The sequence below is a fragment of the Acomys minous genome, assembly GCF_964271855.1.
Source record: "Acomys minous genome assembly, chromosome: 16".
Taxonomy (NCBI): domain Eukaryota; kingdom Metazoa; phylum Chordata; class Mammalia; order Rodentia; family Muridae; genus Acomys; species Acomys minous.
Window position 1 is genome coordinate 80,990,069 of NC_140498.1, and position 16,033 is coordinate 81,006,101.

Sequence of the window (16,033 nt, forward strand, 5' to 3'; positions counted from 1 at the left end):
ACAAATGACCCTTCCTCCCTTTCCCCTTTATTGTCCCTACGAGGCACACTTAGAAGTAAACAGATGTCCAAGGAGAGCCAAAATACAAGTGCTGAAACAACATCCAAAAGAGAGACATGGAGCTGGGGATGCAGCTCAGTCTGCAGAGGGCTTGCCACATGTGCACACATCCCTGGGCTCCATCCTCAGCACCATATACAACAGATGTGGGGGTACACACCTGTCCACCCAGCACGAGGGAGGTGGAGGCAGGAGTAAGAAGCTTAGAGCCATCCTTGGATACTCAGGATGTTCAAGGCCAGCCTGGGCTGCATGAGACTGTGTGTGTGTGTGTGTGTGTGTGTGTGTGTGTGTGTGTGTGTGTGTGTGAGAGAGAGAGAGAGAGAGAGAGAGAGAGAGAGAGAGAGAGAGAGAGAGAGACAGAGACAGAGACACAGAGAGACACAGAGAGAGAGACAAAGACAGAGAGACAGAGAGAGTGACACAGAGAGAGTGACACAGAGAGAGACAGAGAGCCTGAGATGGAGAGATGGAGAGACAGATTGAGATGGAGAGGCAGAGATGGAGATTTGCAGGCAGGCAGACATAGACAGGCATGCAGGCAGGAAGACTGACTAACTAAAGCAGGACCATAAGTCTTATGATGTTCTTCTTACCTTAACTGGGAAGAAACCCTCATGGTCATGAGGCACCAGGCATTTATGTTGTACCAAATACCCACAAACCCCTTCCCTTTCACTCCCCTTAGTCAAGGCCTGGGTGCAACCCACTGTGTCTGGAGAAGGCTTTCAAAACTGGTGGTGGACACAACCCATCTTTTCTTGTTTTGTTTTGTTTTGTTTTTCTGAGACAGGGTTTCTCTGTGTTATCTTGACTGTCCTGGAGTCGCTTTGTAGACCAGGCTGGCCTTGAACTCACAAGCGATCTGCCTGCCTCTGCCTCCGGAGTACTGGATTAAAAGTGTGTGCCACCACGCCCGGCACAGCCCATTTTTCTGTTCCTTGTATTTACTGATGGTCCTAGACCAGTGTGGCACCCTCGATCGATCTTCAGGTCCAGAGTAGTACAAGAGGCAGGCCATTGTGTACAGGCCTGGGTCCTCACAAGAGTTGGGGTGGACCCAGGCCTCCAGGGGAATGAAGTATAAACTGCTAGGCACGATAAGTGAGTCACTTGACTGTGGGAGAGACAAGATCCCTCTGGGCTCTTAGGTTTTGTTTTTTTTTTTGTTGTTGTTGTTGTTTTGTTTTTTTTAAATAATAAATTCCTTGTTTTGTTGAAGTTGCTTGCATTTGGATTTTTCTGGCAGTTTTTCTTTTTTTTTTTTTTTTTATACAAAAAGACAAACAATCACTTCTCAGCCTTTTGGGTGAGATCAAATGTAGAACCGCAAAGGCAGTGTATTATAGGATGCTCTCTCTGGGGACATGTTTCACTTACGGGCACACGTTGAGATTGAAATGGAAAGCCTGCATGTGTGACGCAGGGAGAGTGCTGCATGGCGTCTCTCAGGAGTGACGACGGGTCTTCACACTTGTAAAGGGCTAGGCCTGCGATGGGTCTTCACACTTGTAAAGAGCTAGGCCTGCGACGGGTCTTCACACTTGTAAAGAGCTAGGCGCCTGCTGTTCTTTCAAAGCTGAGTGTTCTCCCCCATCCTTTCAGAGGGAAAAGCCTTCTGGGCGATGGCACCCTTCTCTCTCAGGGCTGCCGTATCTGTCAGCTACACAACTGTTCCTCATAGGGGTTAGCCCAGGCCCGATTTCTGCTCAGTGATGTATGCCAGCTGCCAAGGGGCCACAGTGACCTCAAAAGCAAGACACTTCTGGCACAAAGATGTCCGGTGTGTTGGCTGAGCTTTATGAAAATAACTTCTGCCTGCCACGTTTGTTAGATCCTTTCCTACCTCAAGATACAAGGGTGTGTTAGTTACTCATCTTATCCTGGTGACCAGATACCTTCGAAAGGGCAGCTTACAGGAAGAACAATTCAATTTGCCTCAGGTTTTAAGGGTGTAGTCAGTCTGTCATGGCATAAAGGATTGTTGGCAAGAGTGGCTAATGCCTGCAGCATCATGTACATATCATATGTATCTGGGGGATATATATATGTGTGTGTGTGTGTGTGTGTGTGTGTGTATGTGTATATACACACATACACACACACACACACACACACATATGCATCATATACATCTGGGAGAATCAGGAATCATCAATGGGACAGAAAGCAGCCTCAGGCTCTGAACCTCACAGCTTCATCTCTGGTGATGCAATTATTCCAACCACGGCCCACTTTGGAATGATCTCACACAACCCCCACCAGCACTCTGAGCTGGAGACCAAGCACTCAAGGCATATAGGCCCTTGGTGGATATTTCATACCCAAAGCTTAAGGCTGACATGCTCATATAAAAACCCTAAGTCTTTGCAAGCTGGTGCCGTTGTTTACCTTCTGCTGGGTTTGTGAGAAGTCACCACATATCTGGTAGTTCAACATAGCTATTTGGGCTCCGTCTACCTCTACCTCTGTCACCAAGGTCTACTTCAAGGACCTTTCATGATTGAACTTCTCTCCCTGGGTAATCCAGATAAATCCTCCTGTATTCAGCTCCTAATCACATCTCAGGAGCCCTGTGGCCACATGAGATAACAGATCCACAGATTAAGGGATTATGACATTGGTATATGTGGGGTGGCTTCGCTCCATGTGGCATGCAACTCCTGGGCAGTTGGCCAGCTGTAGTTAGGATTCTCTCTGGAGGTGTTTTGTGTTCCTGAGTTAAGTATGCATCGCTGTTCAAGGAAGGGTGGTAGAAACATCTGCTTGAGTGAACCTGGTACCCTCACACTGATTGCTACTCTCCAAATGTGTGAGGGGAAAAAAAATGTCCACATTTGCTTTGGTATCGGGGCACTGTATTAGTTACTCTTCTGTTGCTGTGATAAAACACCATGACCAAGGCAACTTAGAGAGTTTATTTGGGTGTATGAGTCTAGAGGGCTAGGAGTCTGTCATGGTGGAGACACTTGGCAGCAAGGAGCGGGCATGGCAGACGGAACAGGAAGTGGGGAACTCACATCCTTCTCTGTAATCGTGAAGCAGGGGGTTCAAGTCTTTAAACTCTCAAAGCCCCCCCCCCGTGATGTACTTCCTCCAATAGGGACATACCTCCCAAATCTCCCCCAAAGAGTGCCACCAAATGGGGACCACGTGTTCACATATATAAACCTATGGGAAGACATCTCATTCAAACTATCACAGTCCCTGTGTGCACCCAGACTGAGGGTCTCAGGCTTGGAGCATCCCATGTGCCCCTGGATGCCTCTTTCCTAGAAGTCACAGGTTGTTTCCGTAGCCGCTGTTGCATCCGGTCTGGCTGAGTCTTATCGCTTTAAAGTTGCACTCAGGGCTTCCGACTGTACATCCGAAGCAGCAGGGATGGAGAGGTGGCTCTCAATATTATCCTGCAAGCTGCATCTGTGTGGGTCTACTTGCTAGATCCCCATATATGGAACAAGGAAGCCATAGGAAGGCGCATGCCCTAGTTTAGCTGCCTGTGGCTATGATGAAAACACCCCGGCAGAGGCGCCTTATGAGAGAAAGGTTCTATTTCCTTCAGGATCCTGGCTACAGCCCATCACTGTGAGGAAGTCCAAGTGGCAGGAAGTGGGAAGCCAGAGCAAGGCATGCATATGTGTGCGTGTGCCCACTTTCTCCTTTTCTGTGGTTCTCAACCTTCCTGACACTGTGACACCCTTTTAATGCAGTTCCTCATGCTATGGTGACCCGCGGCCATAAAATTAACCGTGTTTCGTTGCTACTTCATAACTGTAACTTTGCTATGGCTATGTAATCATAATGTAAACATCTGACATACAGGATATCTGATGTGTGAGCCCCTAGGAAAGGGTTGTTGGCCTCTCAAAGGGTCAGAGAGCCACAAGTTGTGAATCACTGATCTAGAGAGTGGTGGGTCCTCCCAGTTGGCTGGGTCTGTTGATGCATTGAGGACAACCTCCCACAGGCATGCGCACAGGCCAGCCTGACTTAGGCAGTCCCCCACTGAGAGTCTCTTTGGAGGTGAGTCTAGGCTGTGTGGAACTGACAGAACGCACCATTGCGGTCCAGGTCATAGTGCGAGATAGGTGACTGGTGACCACTGTCAGGCTGAGGACATAGCCCCCTTCAGAGAAGCTCTGGTGTCTGTTTGGGTTCTGGCCTCATACTTTGTTGGGTGACATGATAATCATCCTCTCCATTTGTTCTCTGTCTCTCTGTCTCTGTCTCTGTCTCACCTCCGTCTCTGTGACCCCACCCCTGTCTTTTAACTCCTCCCCCATCATATGCATGGATGTCCCTTACTAGATTCCCCTAGTAGAGGTGAGAGACAGATATAGCCACAGCGCATATACGGCCAGGAGAAAAACGGAAACACCTATAAGCTAACATCCACACAGGCCTGGGTACCGCAGAGATTCTAGTATTTTTCCTCTTTGCTGCTAAAGCTCATCATCATAAGAGGGTAGAATCTTAGCGCGTATGTAGACGACACAGAGCAGACATGTATGTAGACACAGAGCAGACATGGGTCAGTAGCAGATAGGCATTAGGTGCTTTTCGAAGGACAGGCCAGACGGGCGGGACTCCCTGTGGAGTAGTGACGTCGAATTGTGTGGGTGCGAGTCTGGGGAGTGGGGAATTGTTCCCCCTTTTGTGCTGGAATGGTCTTGGAGTCATGTCTTTCAAAGGGTAACACAGCTCCCTTCGCTTCAGAACTGGCAAAGCTGGGGCCAAGAGATGTGGCGGACACCTACAGTCCCCGGACCCAAGAAGCTGAGGCAGAAGAATGGAGAGTGCTGGCCAGTGTGGGGCTCTATAGCGACATCTTGTCTCAAAAGAAAATAACATTGTCAGAGTCAGTCATGAGCTCTGGTGTCCCGTATTTGACCCCCACCTGGCCTTGGTGGGGAGACCTGATGGCACTCAAAGAATAAGCAGACTACCAAGATGAGACTTGATAGCCTATGATCATATAGTGGGGGAGGAGGTCCCCCTTGGTCATAGACCTAGAGAAGGGGAATAGAGTGAAAGCGGGAGGGAAGGAGGAACAGGATGATACAGGTGATGGGATAACAATTGAGTTGTAATCTGAATAAATTAATTAAATAAAAATATAAAATTTTAAAAAAGAAAATAACATTGGAAAAAGCTGGAAGCCTTGCCTGGTCTTCAGTCTACTACAGAAAAGGGCCCTTTGTCTTGTTTCTGGTAAGAAATTCTCTTCTGTACATGACTACCCACCCCTGCTTCATCCCCAGCCCTTTCCCTTTCCCTCTGTCCTTTTTTCTGTTAGGAAATATAGTGTATGGACTATATCACTCCAAATGACTTTGCCCTCAGCAAACACAGAAGACGATTGTTTGTGTTTATTATTTTTTTAAGCTGCTCAATCCCCAGATAAATTAAACATTAATACAAACAATTTAAATACTGATGAGATGTGACAGTCTGATAGTTTTAATATAAAGCCACTTAATGACATTTTTTTTCTGTATGCTGAGAGATTTCAGGGGAGTGCTGGGCGAGGGGGGTGGCCTACTTCCCTCATGGCTCTGAGACCTACAGTTAAGTCAAGGTTTAACTTGTGAATGGCGTCCTCTGCTCGCTGTGTTCCCGCTCATGACTCCAAAGCAAGATGCTTAAGTGTGGGGTTGGGGCCACTGACAGCTGGCCTGTGTCAGCTTCTGAGTGTTTTCTCTAGCTCCCTCTATTTCCCCATTTCTTTCTCTTTTCATTTTAAAAGTGTCTTTCCCAGTTGAAAGGGAACTAGAAAAATGTGTAGCTGCAAGGAACAAACCAAACCAAACCAAACCTACAGCTAAGCCCACAGCTCTCATTTCAAGGGGAATAAGAGAGTTTATTTTGAAACCAAATATGAGTGACTATGATATAGAACACAGATTCTGATCTGTGCTTCTTAGTTTTTATGTCAATATAAGCTACAGTCAGCCTGGAAGAGGTAATCTTTTTTTCCTTTTTTTTTTCTTTTATTAAAGTCCACTTTATAAGTTTGAGGGCTATGTAAACAAATTACTTAAAACAACAACAACAAAAATAAAAACAGTACCTTTCCCTAATCTTTAGGCAGACAAAAACATTGATACATATTTGTTTGTGCTTTGCCTCTAAATACGTACTACAGTTAGAACTTGAAGGAAAAAAACATGCAGTTTCTGGGAAGAGGTAATCTTAATTGAGGAACTACTTCCATCAGACTGACTTGTGTGCAAGTCTGTGGGTACTATTGTTTTTGTTTCTTTGTTTGTTTGTTTTGTTTTTGGTTGCTAATTGGTGTGGGAGGGCCCAGTCCACTGTGGGCGTTGTCACTCCTAAACAGGTGGTCCTGGATGTAAGAAAGTAGCCTAAGCAAGCCTTAGGAAGCAAGCCTGTAAGCAGTATCCAGGTTCCTGCCCTGACTTCCCCGCCTCCCCCATGATGATTTAGGGCTGTAATTCAATAATATAGCCGACCCTTGTCCCCTAGTTGGCTGTGGTTAGCATTTTATCACAGCATCAGCATTCAGACTGTGCCCTATGGTTGGTGCATACTTTTAATCCCAGCACCTGGGAGGCAGAGGCAGGCAGATCTCCGTGAATTCGAGGCCAGCCTGGTCTACAGAATGAGATCTTGGGCAGCCAAAACTATACAGAGAGAAACCCTATCTCAAAAAACCAAGCCAAACAAACAATTCAGACTAGGACAAGGCTTCCCCCAAATTCTACATCCCAGTGGCAACCTTTTCATAAAGTTTTTTTTTTATTTTTTATTTTTTTTTAAAGTAATAGAACAAAGGATGACACGAATCAAGATACTTTTCAAGTTCATTTGGGAAACGTAGGGTAGGTGGGGAGATCTCTGCTATAGACCTCAGACATGTCAGAGTGCAGCCTTAGCTTTGGGGTTGGGAGGAGGTAGGGGGTCTATTTCACACAGATGTTGGCAATAAATGGCACTTGGGATGCTAACATAGCTCAAGCTAACTTGGGTCCTTATCTTTATAGTCACTGATGTCAGCCAGTCTTGTGGAACATTTAACACAGGTAGACATTGTTTTTTCTAGGAGCCTTGTCACAAACTTTTCACGTCCATGGCAGGAAGCTCCAGGTTCAGTTCCTGCAGTGGTCTGGGTGGGGCATTATGTAGTCAGTCATGCAGACTTCTCATTGGATCGTTGGCTGGTTGCTATTTTTTTTTTAGTTTATATCTGGCACTACACAGAACGTTCTTGAAATCATTTTATTATGAGAGGACAGGGTCTGAGATGACATAAATAAGCAAGCACAAAGGGACACACAAGCCATGTTGTGTGCCGTTGAATTGTCCTTTCCCAGAGACAGGCAACTCTCTGTGCGTCCCTTGAGCTTTCTGCTGAAAGATCCTGGCATCTGACTCTTGGCAGCTTGCTTCCACGTGATTCAGAAAATCTTATAGTTCTGTAGGCACAACCTGACAGCGTTGTGTGCCCACTTTAATTAGTGACGGACTGAGCCTGGTCCTCACCCTTGCATGGAGAGGGTGCCCATCCTCACTTCTCTGTAGGTCCCTGACCATGTGGTCCATGCATTCACACTCCTCACTGGACTTTTATCATCTTGTTTTGCTGTCATTGCAGGGGAGAGAGTGTTGACATGAGGGCCTCTTTCCTGCTGGGCAAGTACTCTGCTTTTGAGCTATAATCCCAGCTGCACATGACCGTTTGAACTGTTGTCCCTTGAGTGTCCCTCACATGCATATATATTGTCACCATCCGCATTAGAGTGGAGCCCTTGCTGTCGAACCCAAGTGTCCCTGTTCTCTGAGTGGGGTGCCTAGAGGTAGCAATGAGAACACGAGGATCAGTGGTTCTGAATGGTGTTGGGATTTATGGACGCTACAGTGTTATTGGCGTTGATGCTCAGCAGTGCCCTGGGTTTACTTGAAAGCTACAACTGGAGCGAGACACTCGGTAATTGGAAGAGCCTCTGGTAGTATAGAACTGTACCCCTTCAAACCACAGTAAAGGGCTGCGGAGATAGTGCAGCAGGTAAAGACCTTTCTGGGCGAGCTTGAGGGCATGAGTTCAGACCCTTAGAAGCCATGAAGATTGGAGACAGTGGCACATATTTGAAATCTCTGTGTACCCATAGCAGGGTAGGAGATGGAGACTAGAGAATCTCTTATAGCTTGGCCACCTTCCTTCCCATCCCAACCTGTTCTGGGCTCTCTGTGGTCCTTCCCGCTGCATGGAAGCATCCCGCAAGCATTCGTTTCCGACCCTGCTCTTCAGTTCCCCCTTTTCCCAAGAGCCTCAGCCTCCTGAGGCTAAACAGACATGGCTCCCGTGGGTCCTCGATCCGCAGCACAGTGTGATACCGACACTTGTAAAAGGCCCAGTGCATGAATTGAGACAGAAAATGTACCTGGTCTTGCTATATATAACTTCAGCCTCCAGAGGACATGTATCTTAGCAAGTTGCTTGTGATGCTAGGATGCTCTGTGCACTGAAACGTAACCTGGGCAGGCGCTGGGTCCTGTGGGAGTTACCTTACTCACTGTGTACTTTGAGAGGCTTAAGTAAAGCACTGGGCTTCCTCAGTCATTTGAGCTACACGCATGTCAGAGAAGTGAAGGCCAGCTCTCTTTCGTCATATCTAAGCCACGAATCCAGTGGCTCAGGAGAGTATCTGCATTAACCGTGCTACTCCCCATCTTGAGGCTCCTGCTGACTAGGACCAGAGTGGCCATGGGAAAGGCACTGAGACTTTTCTCACCTCCTGCTCTGGGGATTCCAAAGACAGCCTGTGGCTTGCCTGGCTGTTTTTTTTTTTTTCCTCTCAGTGAAGGGACACTAAGATGCCCGAAGGGTGCCTACCATCTCTGCTCTGGCACAGCAGCCTGTGGTGACTTGGGCAGCTGGTGAGGCAGGGCATCAGGAAATGCTATCCTTAATCTCAGTCTAATATGTTAGCTACATCTCCCTTGGGTTGGGAGAGCATATGCTTATTCTGCATGGCACTGCAACATGAAAACTTATGTGCCTATGGTGTGTGTGTGTGTGTGTGTGTGTGTGTGTGTGTGTGTGTGTATGCATGTGTGTGGTGTGTATACACATGTGTATGTATGTAGATGCATGTGTACGTGTGTATGAGCATGTGTATGTATGTGTTGTATAGTATGTATAAATGTCTGTGTATAATGTGCTGTTCAGTTTGTGTGCATTTGTATGTGTAGTGTAGTATGTGTGTTGTGTAACCTAAGTGTGTTTGTGTATAGTGTGGTGCATATACTTGTATGTGGCATATAGTTTTGTTATGTAGTGTGTGTGGTATGTGTGGTCTATGTGTTCGTGTGTGTGGTGTGTGTAGTTTGTGTGTAGTGTGTTGTATATGTTTGCTTGCGTGTGTTCATGTAGTTGGGTGCTCTCTGGTTTTGTGCTCTTTGGGTGGAATACTATTTAAAATGCGAAAAGCATGAGAACAAAGTAGCTACTGAAATCACATAGCAGCTTACTGAGGGTCACGTGGCTTAGCGCTCAGTAGGCGTGATGGGCAGTTTGAATTGGACAACCTGGAACCTGTGTGGCTTTGGACAAGTCACCTGCCCCCTCTGGTCCTACTACTGTGAAATGGGGACAGGAAAATTGCCCCATGGGTGAGGCTTCAGAGACTTGCCTCCTTCATCCATCACCGAGGAGCTACAGAACAGGGTATTAGCAAATGTGCCATTACTACATGAATAATTCCGCAGGGAAAGAAAAGGGAATTGGTGAGCTCCAGGTTCTCCAGTGTGACACACGCAAGCAGAAAAGCGATGGATATTCTGCATCAAGGTAGAAGGCTGGGTGGGCAGAGGTGAGTGAGGGGGACCCATTGAGTGGGGGTGGTTGGAGAGGAGCCCTAAAGGGGCCCCTTAACATGGCAGTGTCCTAAAAGCTGTTTTCTCTCTGAAGTGTGATTCGGGATGAATGCCTGGTCGGGTGGAAGGACAGACGTACAGGATAGCAGCGATGTCATGAGCAGTGGAATGCCACTGTCCCCAGGCTGGGAGTGGAGGGTGGGATGAATCTAGAACATTCTAGGGGCTGAGCCTAGGAACACTATGCTTGTTGCTCTCGCACCTTTCTGGATCTCCTGCGGGGGTTTTACACTCGGTTCTCCTATGCTGGAAACCCCAAGGGGTAGTGGACCCCCCAGTCTGCATGTGTCCTCCATTCACAGTAGTCAGAGTCACTAGGGAGGGACACTTTGCTGTTCCCATCTCCCTGAGTCAGTGACTCCCAGCCTGGGTGTGTGGAGTCTCAAATAAGGAGTTGCCCAGATCAGGCTGGCTCGTGTCTGTGTCTGTTGGAAGTATTGTCTTAACTGATGATTGATATGAGAGGGACCAGCCCACTGTGGGTGGCATCATCCCTAGGCCTCTAGGTCTGGGCTCTGTAAGGAAAGCATCTGAGTATGAGGGTGGTGAGCAGGGTAAGCAAGCAAGCAGTGTTCCTCCATGGTTTCTGTATCAGATCCTGCCTTGACTTCCTTCAGTGATGGATTGTGACCTGTGGCAGATGTCTGTCCTAGGACGCTGCCTTTGACAAGGACAGACCTCAGGAAAAAGCTCTGGTGGTTGGACATCCTGATTAGCATCAAATGTCAACTATCCTCTGACTCGGCAGTTGGCAAGCTTGTTGGATCTCCTTGTGAATTACTTTCTCCCCTTAAGCCCAAAACTGCAACAGATCTGAAACCACCTTTGTCTCTTCTATATAAAACAGAGACAATTGAGTTACCAGTAGGGCCTCCAGGTGGCTCAGGTCTTTGCTCTGACAAAACAATACAGTTCTGCCAGGTTGACTGACTGTTGACCTCTCAAACACAACATGAGAAGGCCTCCCAGACTTAGAAACAATATTACAAGATGCCCCATATTTACACTTCATCTTAGGAGACAGAAATAAATGTTTATGTATTATATTTGTTTTCTCGGCATGCCCCATTGGGGTATTTGTATTTATTAGAAACCAAACCAGAACTGGGTCCCTGTGTGTGTCAGGAAACCTGGATTGTGATGTTTTCTGCATGAGATGTGTGAATCCTGGTGGCTTCTAGAGAATTCACAGTGTCCAGGACCCAGATTTTACCTCCTAGCCAACTCCTGCTGGTTTCCTACCTACAATCATTTTCCTTAACTTGTTCCTTCTGGACCATACAGAGAAAAATAGAGTTCTATGTTCAGGTGGCCATCTCCTTGCTTCTTAAATGTATGACTTGAGGAAGCAGTGCTCTCTCAAAAATGTGATGACCTGGTGAGCAGGTCCCATTCCTTTCTGTCACAGCCATGATGCCCAAATTAAAGCCGATCATTTTTCCTATGGGCCACTCATTTGCTTTTAATGCTTTTTGTTTCTTATTTGACACTTGGCTTTGTTGTTGTTGTTGTTTTTGTTGTTGTCGTTGTTGTTGTTTTTGGTTTTTGGAATTTTGAGACAAGGTTTCTCTATGCAGCACTGGCTATCCTGGACTTGCTTTATAGACCAGGCTGGCCTTGAACCCACAGAGATCCACCTGCCTCTGCCTCCTGAGTGCTGAGGTTAGAGGCATGTGCTGCCACACCCAGATGACACTTGGCTCATTTTTATGTGAAATAAAATGACATTTTTTAGGTGATGGAAGGTGCCTGCCTAGGGACTAGGATACAGTAGCTGTCACCGTAGCCATTCTGTGCATTATAGAACGAGATGGCCGCCATTGTATGGATTATAAGGCATGGAGAAGGGGGGAGGCAAAATGGGAGAGAAATAGGGGAAATGACAAGGAAGGAAGGAAGGAAGGAAAGAGATGGAGGAAGAGAAGGAGACCCGTGGAGATGCCTCAGCTAGTACGGAGCTTGCTACACAAGCTTGAAGAGGAGTGTTGGGATCCTAGCTCCTATATAAGTATTGGGTGAGCATGGAGGCCTGCCAGCAAGTCTGTGGTGCAGAAGACTGGGCAAGCTGGCTAACTAGATTAACCATATCATCAAGTTGTGGGGGCAATTCAATGACTATGGTAGAGAGTGATTGAGAAGATTCCCATGTCAGCCCCAGGCCTTTGCACACATAAACACACATTCCCTTCATGTCCCCCCATACATACAAACATACATGTAGATGTATATGCATACTAAACACAGGCACATGCAAAAGAAAAAGGGAGTGTAGTGATTAGTTTTGTTAAGTTGACACATGGAGAACAGGGAACCTCAACTTAGGTACGCCTCCATTATATTGGCCCACGGACAAGCATTTTTGTGATTAGTGACTGATGTAGGAAGGCCCAGCCCACTGTGGGTGGTGCTGCCCCTGGGCAGGTGGTCCTGTATGGTAAAAGAAAGCAGGCTGACAACCTCTGACACCCCTGACACTATTAAGGATGCTCTGCTAGGCTCACAGACAGGAGTCTAGCAGAGCTGCCCTCTGAGAGGTTCTACCCAGCAGTGCATCAAAACAGATGCTGAGACTCACAGTTAAGCATTGGGCGAAGCATTGGGAGTCTTGTGGAAAAGTGGGGAGAAGGATAGAAAGACCTGGGGGTGACAGGAGCTCCACAGGAAGACCAGCAGACCCAACTAGCCAGGGGCCAGAGGAGCGTGCGGAGACTGAAGCATCCAACCAAAGACCGTGTGTAGACTGGACCTAGGTCCCCTGCATAGATGTAGCGGGTGGGCAGCTCAGGCTTCATGTGGGTCCCCTAGTAAGGGGAACAGGGGCTGATCTGACAAGGACTCTATTGCCTGTTTTACTTTATTTTAATTAATTAATTAATTAATTAATTAATTATTAATCACTTCCCCCTGGTGGGGCTGCCTCTCCAGGCCACAGGAGAAGAGGACTCACTCAGTCCTGATGCAACTTGTTGAGCTGAAGTGGATTAGTGGGGGGGGGAGGGGCTCCCCTTTTCTGAGGAACAGGGGAGAGGGGAGGGGGGAAAAGGAGGGAGGGGAGGACTTGGAGGAGCGGAGGGAGGTGGCTACAATTAGGATATAAAGTGAATAAATAAATAAACTAATTTTTAAAAAAAGCAAGCCGAGCAAGTAATGAAGAACAAGCCAGTGAGCAGTGGTGCCCCATAGCCTTTGTTTCATTTCCTGCTTCCGGCTTCCTCCTTCGGCTTCTGTTGATGGTGGGCTGCGAGCAGGACGGTGAAATAAAGTCTTTCCACTCATAGGCCGAAGAGGTGGCACTAGGACAGGGAGGGAAAAAGAAAAAGAAATTTACCTGGGCGTGCGGGTCTTGGTGAGACATTTATAGGCAATAAGCATCTGCTTTGGCTACCAAGGTGAAAGACCTAGATGGTTTGCAGACCAAAGCTCGAGTTATTTCCCCGCCAATGCCCTGCCGTGACCTTCTCTTGCTTTACTGTTTTCCCGAATAGTATTAGAGGACCCAGTGTGGTTGACCTGGCACCGTGTAATTAGCTGCACAATTAAGTTTTGTGTCCCTGAGCAGAGGGGTCAGATGTTCAACAGGGAGGTTCAGGAGGCCTGGGGGTGCCCGGTACCTCTCTCTCTCTCTTTTGCACTTTTGACCTCAGCAATTTCTAGACTGCGTGGTGAGCTGGCTTGGGGCTGCTCAAGGCACTCACTCTGGGGAAGTGTCAGATGTGTTTTGAATAGTCAAGGGCCTCCTTGTATATAAGGCGTCCCTTTAGGAAGCTAATGGCCCAGGGAGCGTCCTTTTCTCTCCTCTCCTCTCAAATCCCTGTGCGTGGGATTGCAGAGCATCAGCCGTCCTGACTACAGTCATGCTGTGGAGAAGAGATCTTGCAAAATCCTGGTGGAAAATATAATCTGTTCTTTACAATAGAAACTCCATAAGCTGTTTGTGAGCCCATTTGTTCATATCAAAAAATTTACCGAGTGTCTCTTGCTGGGGTCTCTTCTAGAGACACCCCAACCCCCCACGCCCCGAGTGCTTTGGGAACACATGAGACCTCTGTTGATGGCATGCACCCTACTGATCTGTCGAGGCTCCCAGACAACTGCAGAATGATGGGCGATGTGAGTGCCGAGTAGTACACATGAGGGGCTGTGACCCTGAGGTGGCACTGTCAGTGTTCCAGGAAGATGGGCTTTACGGCAGACATGGATAGAGGGAGGATTAGAACAGGCCTAATGGGTGAGGGGGAGGAGGAGAAGAATGTATCCAAGAGGAAGGAGGAAGCAGGACTGACCTCCTCACAGAGAACTCACAGATAATGGCTGCTAGCTCTTTTGTGCTGCCTGCCCTTTAGATGGGGAAACACGGATTTGTTGAAAAGACGAATCAGGAGCCAGCTCCAGAGACATGAGAACCTGCAATGCTTCATCGGCTAAGGCATCTTGTTAGTCTTATGTTAGTGACTTTACATGTCCCTGTGACAAAATACCAGACTAAAGCTACGTGAGGGGGGAAAGTTTGTCTGGGTCCATAGTTTGAGGGTGCAGTCTGTCACAGTGGCAGGAGCGTGAGGCCGCTGGTCACATGGCAACTGCAGTCAGGAAGCAGAGAGAACCGGATGCTGATGCTGAGCTCACCTTTTCTCTTGGCCCATGAGATGGAGCTGTCCGTATTAAGGATGGGTCTTCCCTCTCTTGAACCTCTTCATGGTGACCCTAAATCTATCAAGTTGGGGGGGGACAGGTCACAGTTACAACATTGTAGCATCTTGATTTTTCAAGAAAAATGTTTAGCTGTGTGTACATGGGTGTGGTGTCGGCACATGTATACCTGTTGATATGTGTGTGGGCACGTGTGCTTGGAGGTGCACGGGACTAGCATTGGTGTTTTCTTAGATTGTTCTCCACCTTACTAAGGCAGGGTTTCTTGGCGAAGTGCGGCTTATTAATGTACCTAGTCTAGCTAGCCAGAGTGGCCTAGAGATCTCCTGACCCTACTTTGCAAGTGCTGGGATTATAGACTGGCCACCATGTCCCCCTGGCTTTTTCATATGGCTTCAGGGGACTGTGAACTCCACCTCTTACACTTGTACATACCTCATCCTCTCAGTCATCTTCCCAGTTTGTATATCTTGATATTTGAAAAAGAAATTTATATTCGTTAGGCTGTAACTTATGAAATTACTATTTGGGCCAGTCCGGTTCTAGATAGTTCATCTCAGCATAAGTGTGAGGCTCCTCCTGCCCTGAGCTTGGTGATGACACTAGCCCGTGAGATTTTCGTCATTCCAAGTGTGCAAACCGGGCCTGACGACAGGTGTCTGTCAACCTGGCCTAGCTCTAGACTTGTGTGCAGTGTACTTCTGTGTTCTCAGACCTGGATGGTAGTAGCCTCGGTTCACTCAGAAACAAAGAGGGGTGGTGCCGCCTTGCTGATCGTCTCACGAGCTTCACGTGGAAAATCCAGGCACCATCTGAGCTCTTGCCTGTCCCCGTTGCTCCTGATACACGTGGGTCTGGCCGTGAGAGGGCATTGTGCTTGGGGGTGCTCTCATGGAGGTCAGTGAAGCTGAAGCAGGTTATTGGAAGGATGTCATTGACATTTCTGAATAACCAAGGGACATCACGTGATTAGTGCTGCCAGCCTACAGCGAGGCTGGGCCAGCTGTGCCCTGACAGTCAGGGTTACTCAAGCCAGTGGCTCCCTGTTCCAAAGCGCTCTAAATGGCTTCTGTGGGTTGTATAATTTCTTTGTCTGGATTTTTATTACAGAAAGGAAAGCGAGCTGTAAAAATAACATGTTGGCTTTTTTTTTTTTTTTAATTCCCAAAGGGAGAATATGTTCCGTAAAGAGAAAAGAAAAAAAAAATTTTTTTTTTTTTTTTTTTTTTTTTTGTTCATTGGTGGCAGGATGATCCTCATAGATCACGGGTGTAGTGAAAGGTAGATGTTGCCTCGAATTGTTGGCTTGAGGGTCCAGGTCCTCCAAGGACCAAGGCATGGTGTGGTCAGGCCCTTTCTTGTCTCTGGAAGACTCTTGCCAACTCAGTTTCCAAGTCTCTTCTCTCCACTCTCAGCTTCACTCCAG

General features: G+C 47.4%; 1 protein-coding gene across 3 annotated transcripts in view; it reads left to right on the top strand.

Moving 5' to 3' along the window:
- The window catches only part of TMEM132D (transmembrane protein 132D), a 601,443-nt gene that overhangs the window by 144,373 nt on the left and 441,037 nt on the right, over positions 1-16,033 (top strand). The gene's annotated exons all lie outside the window — the stretch shown is intronic.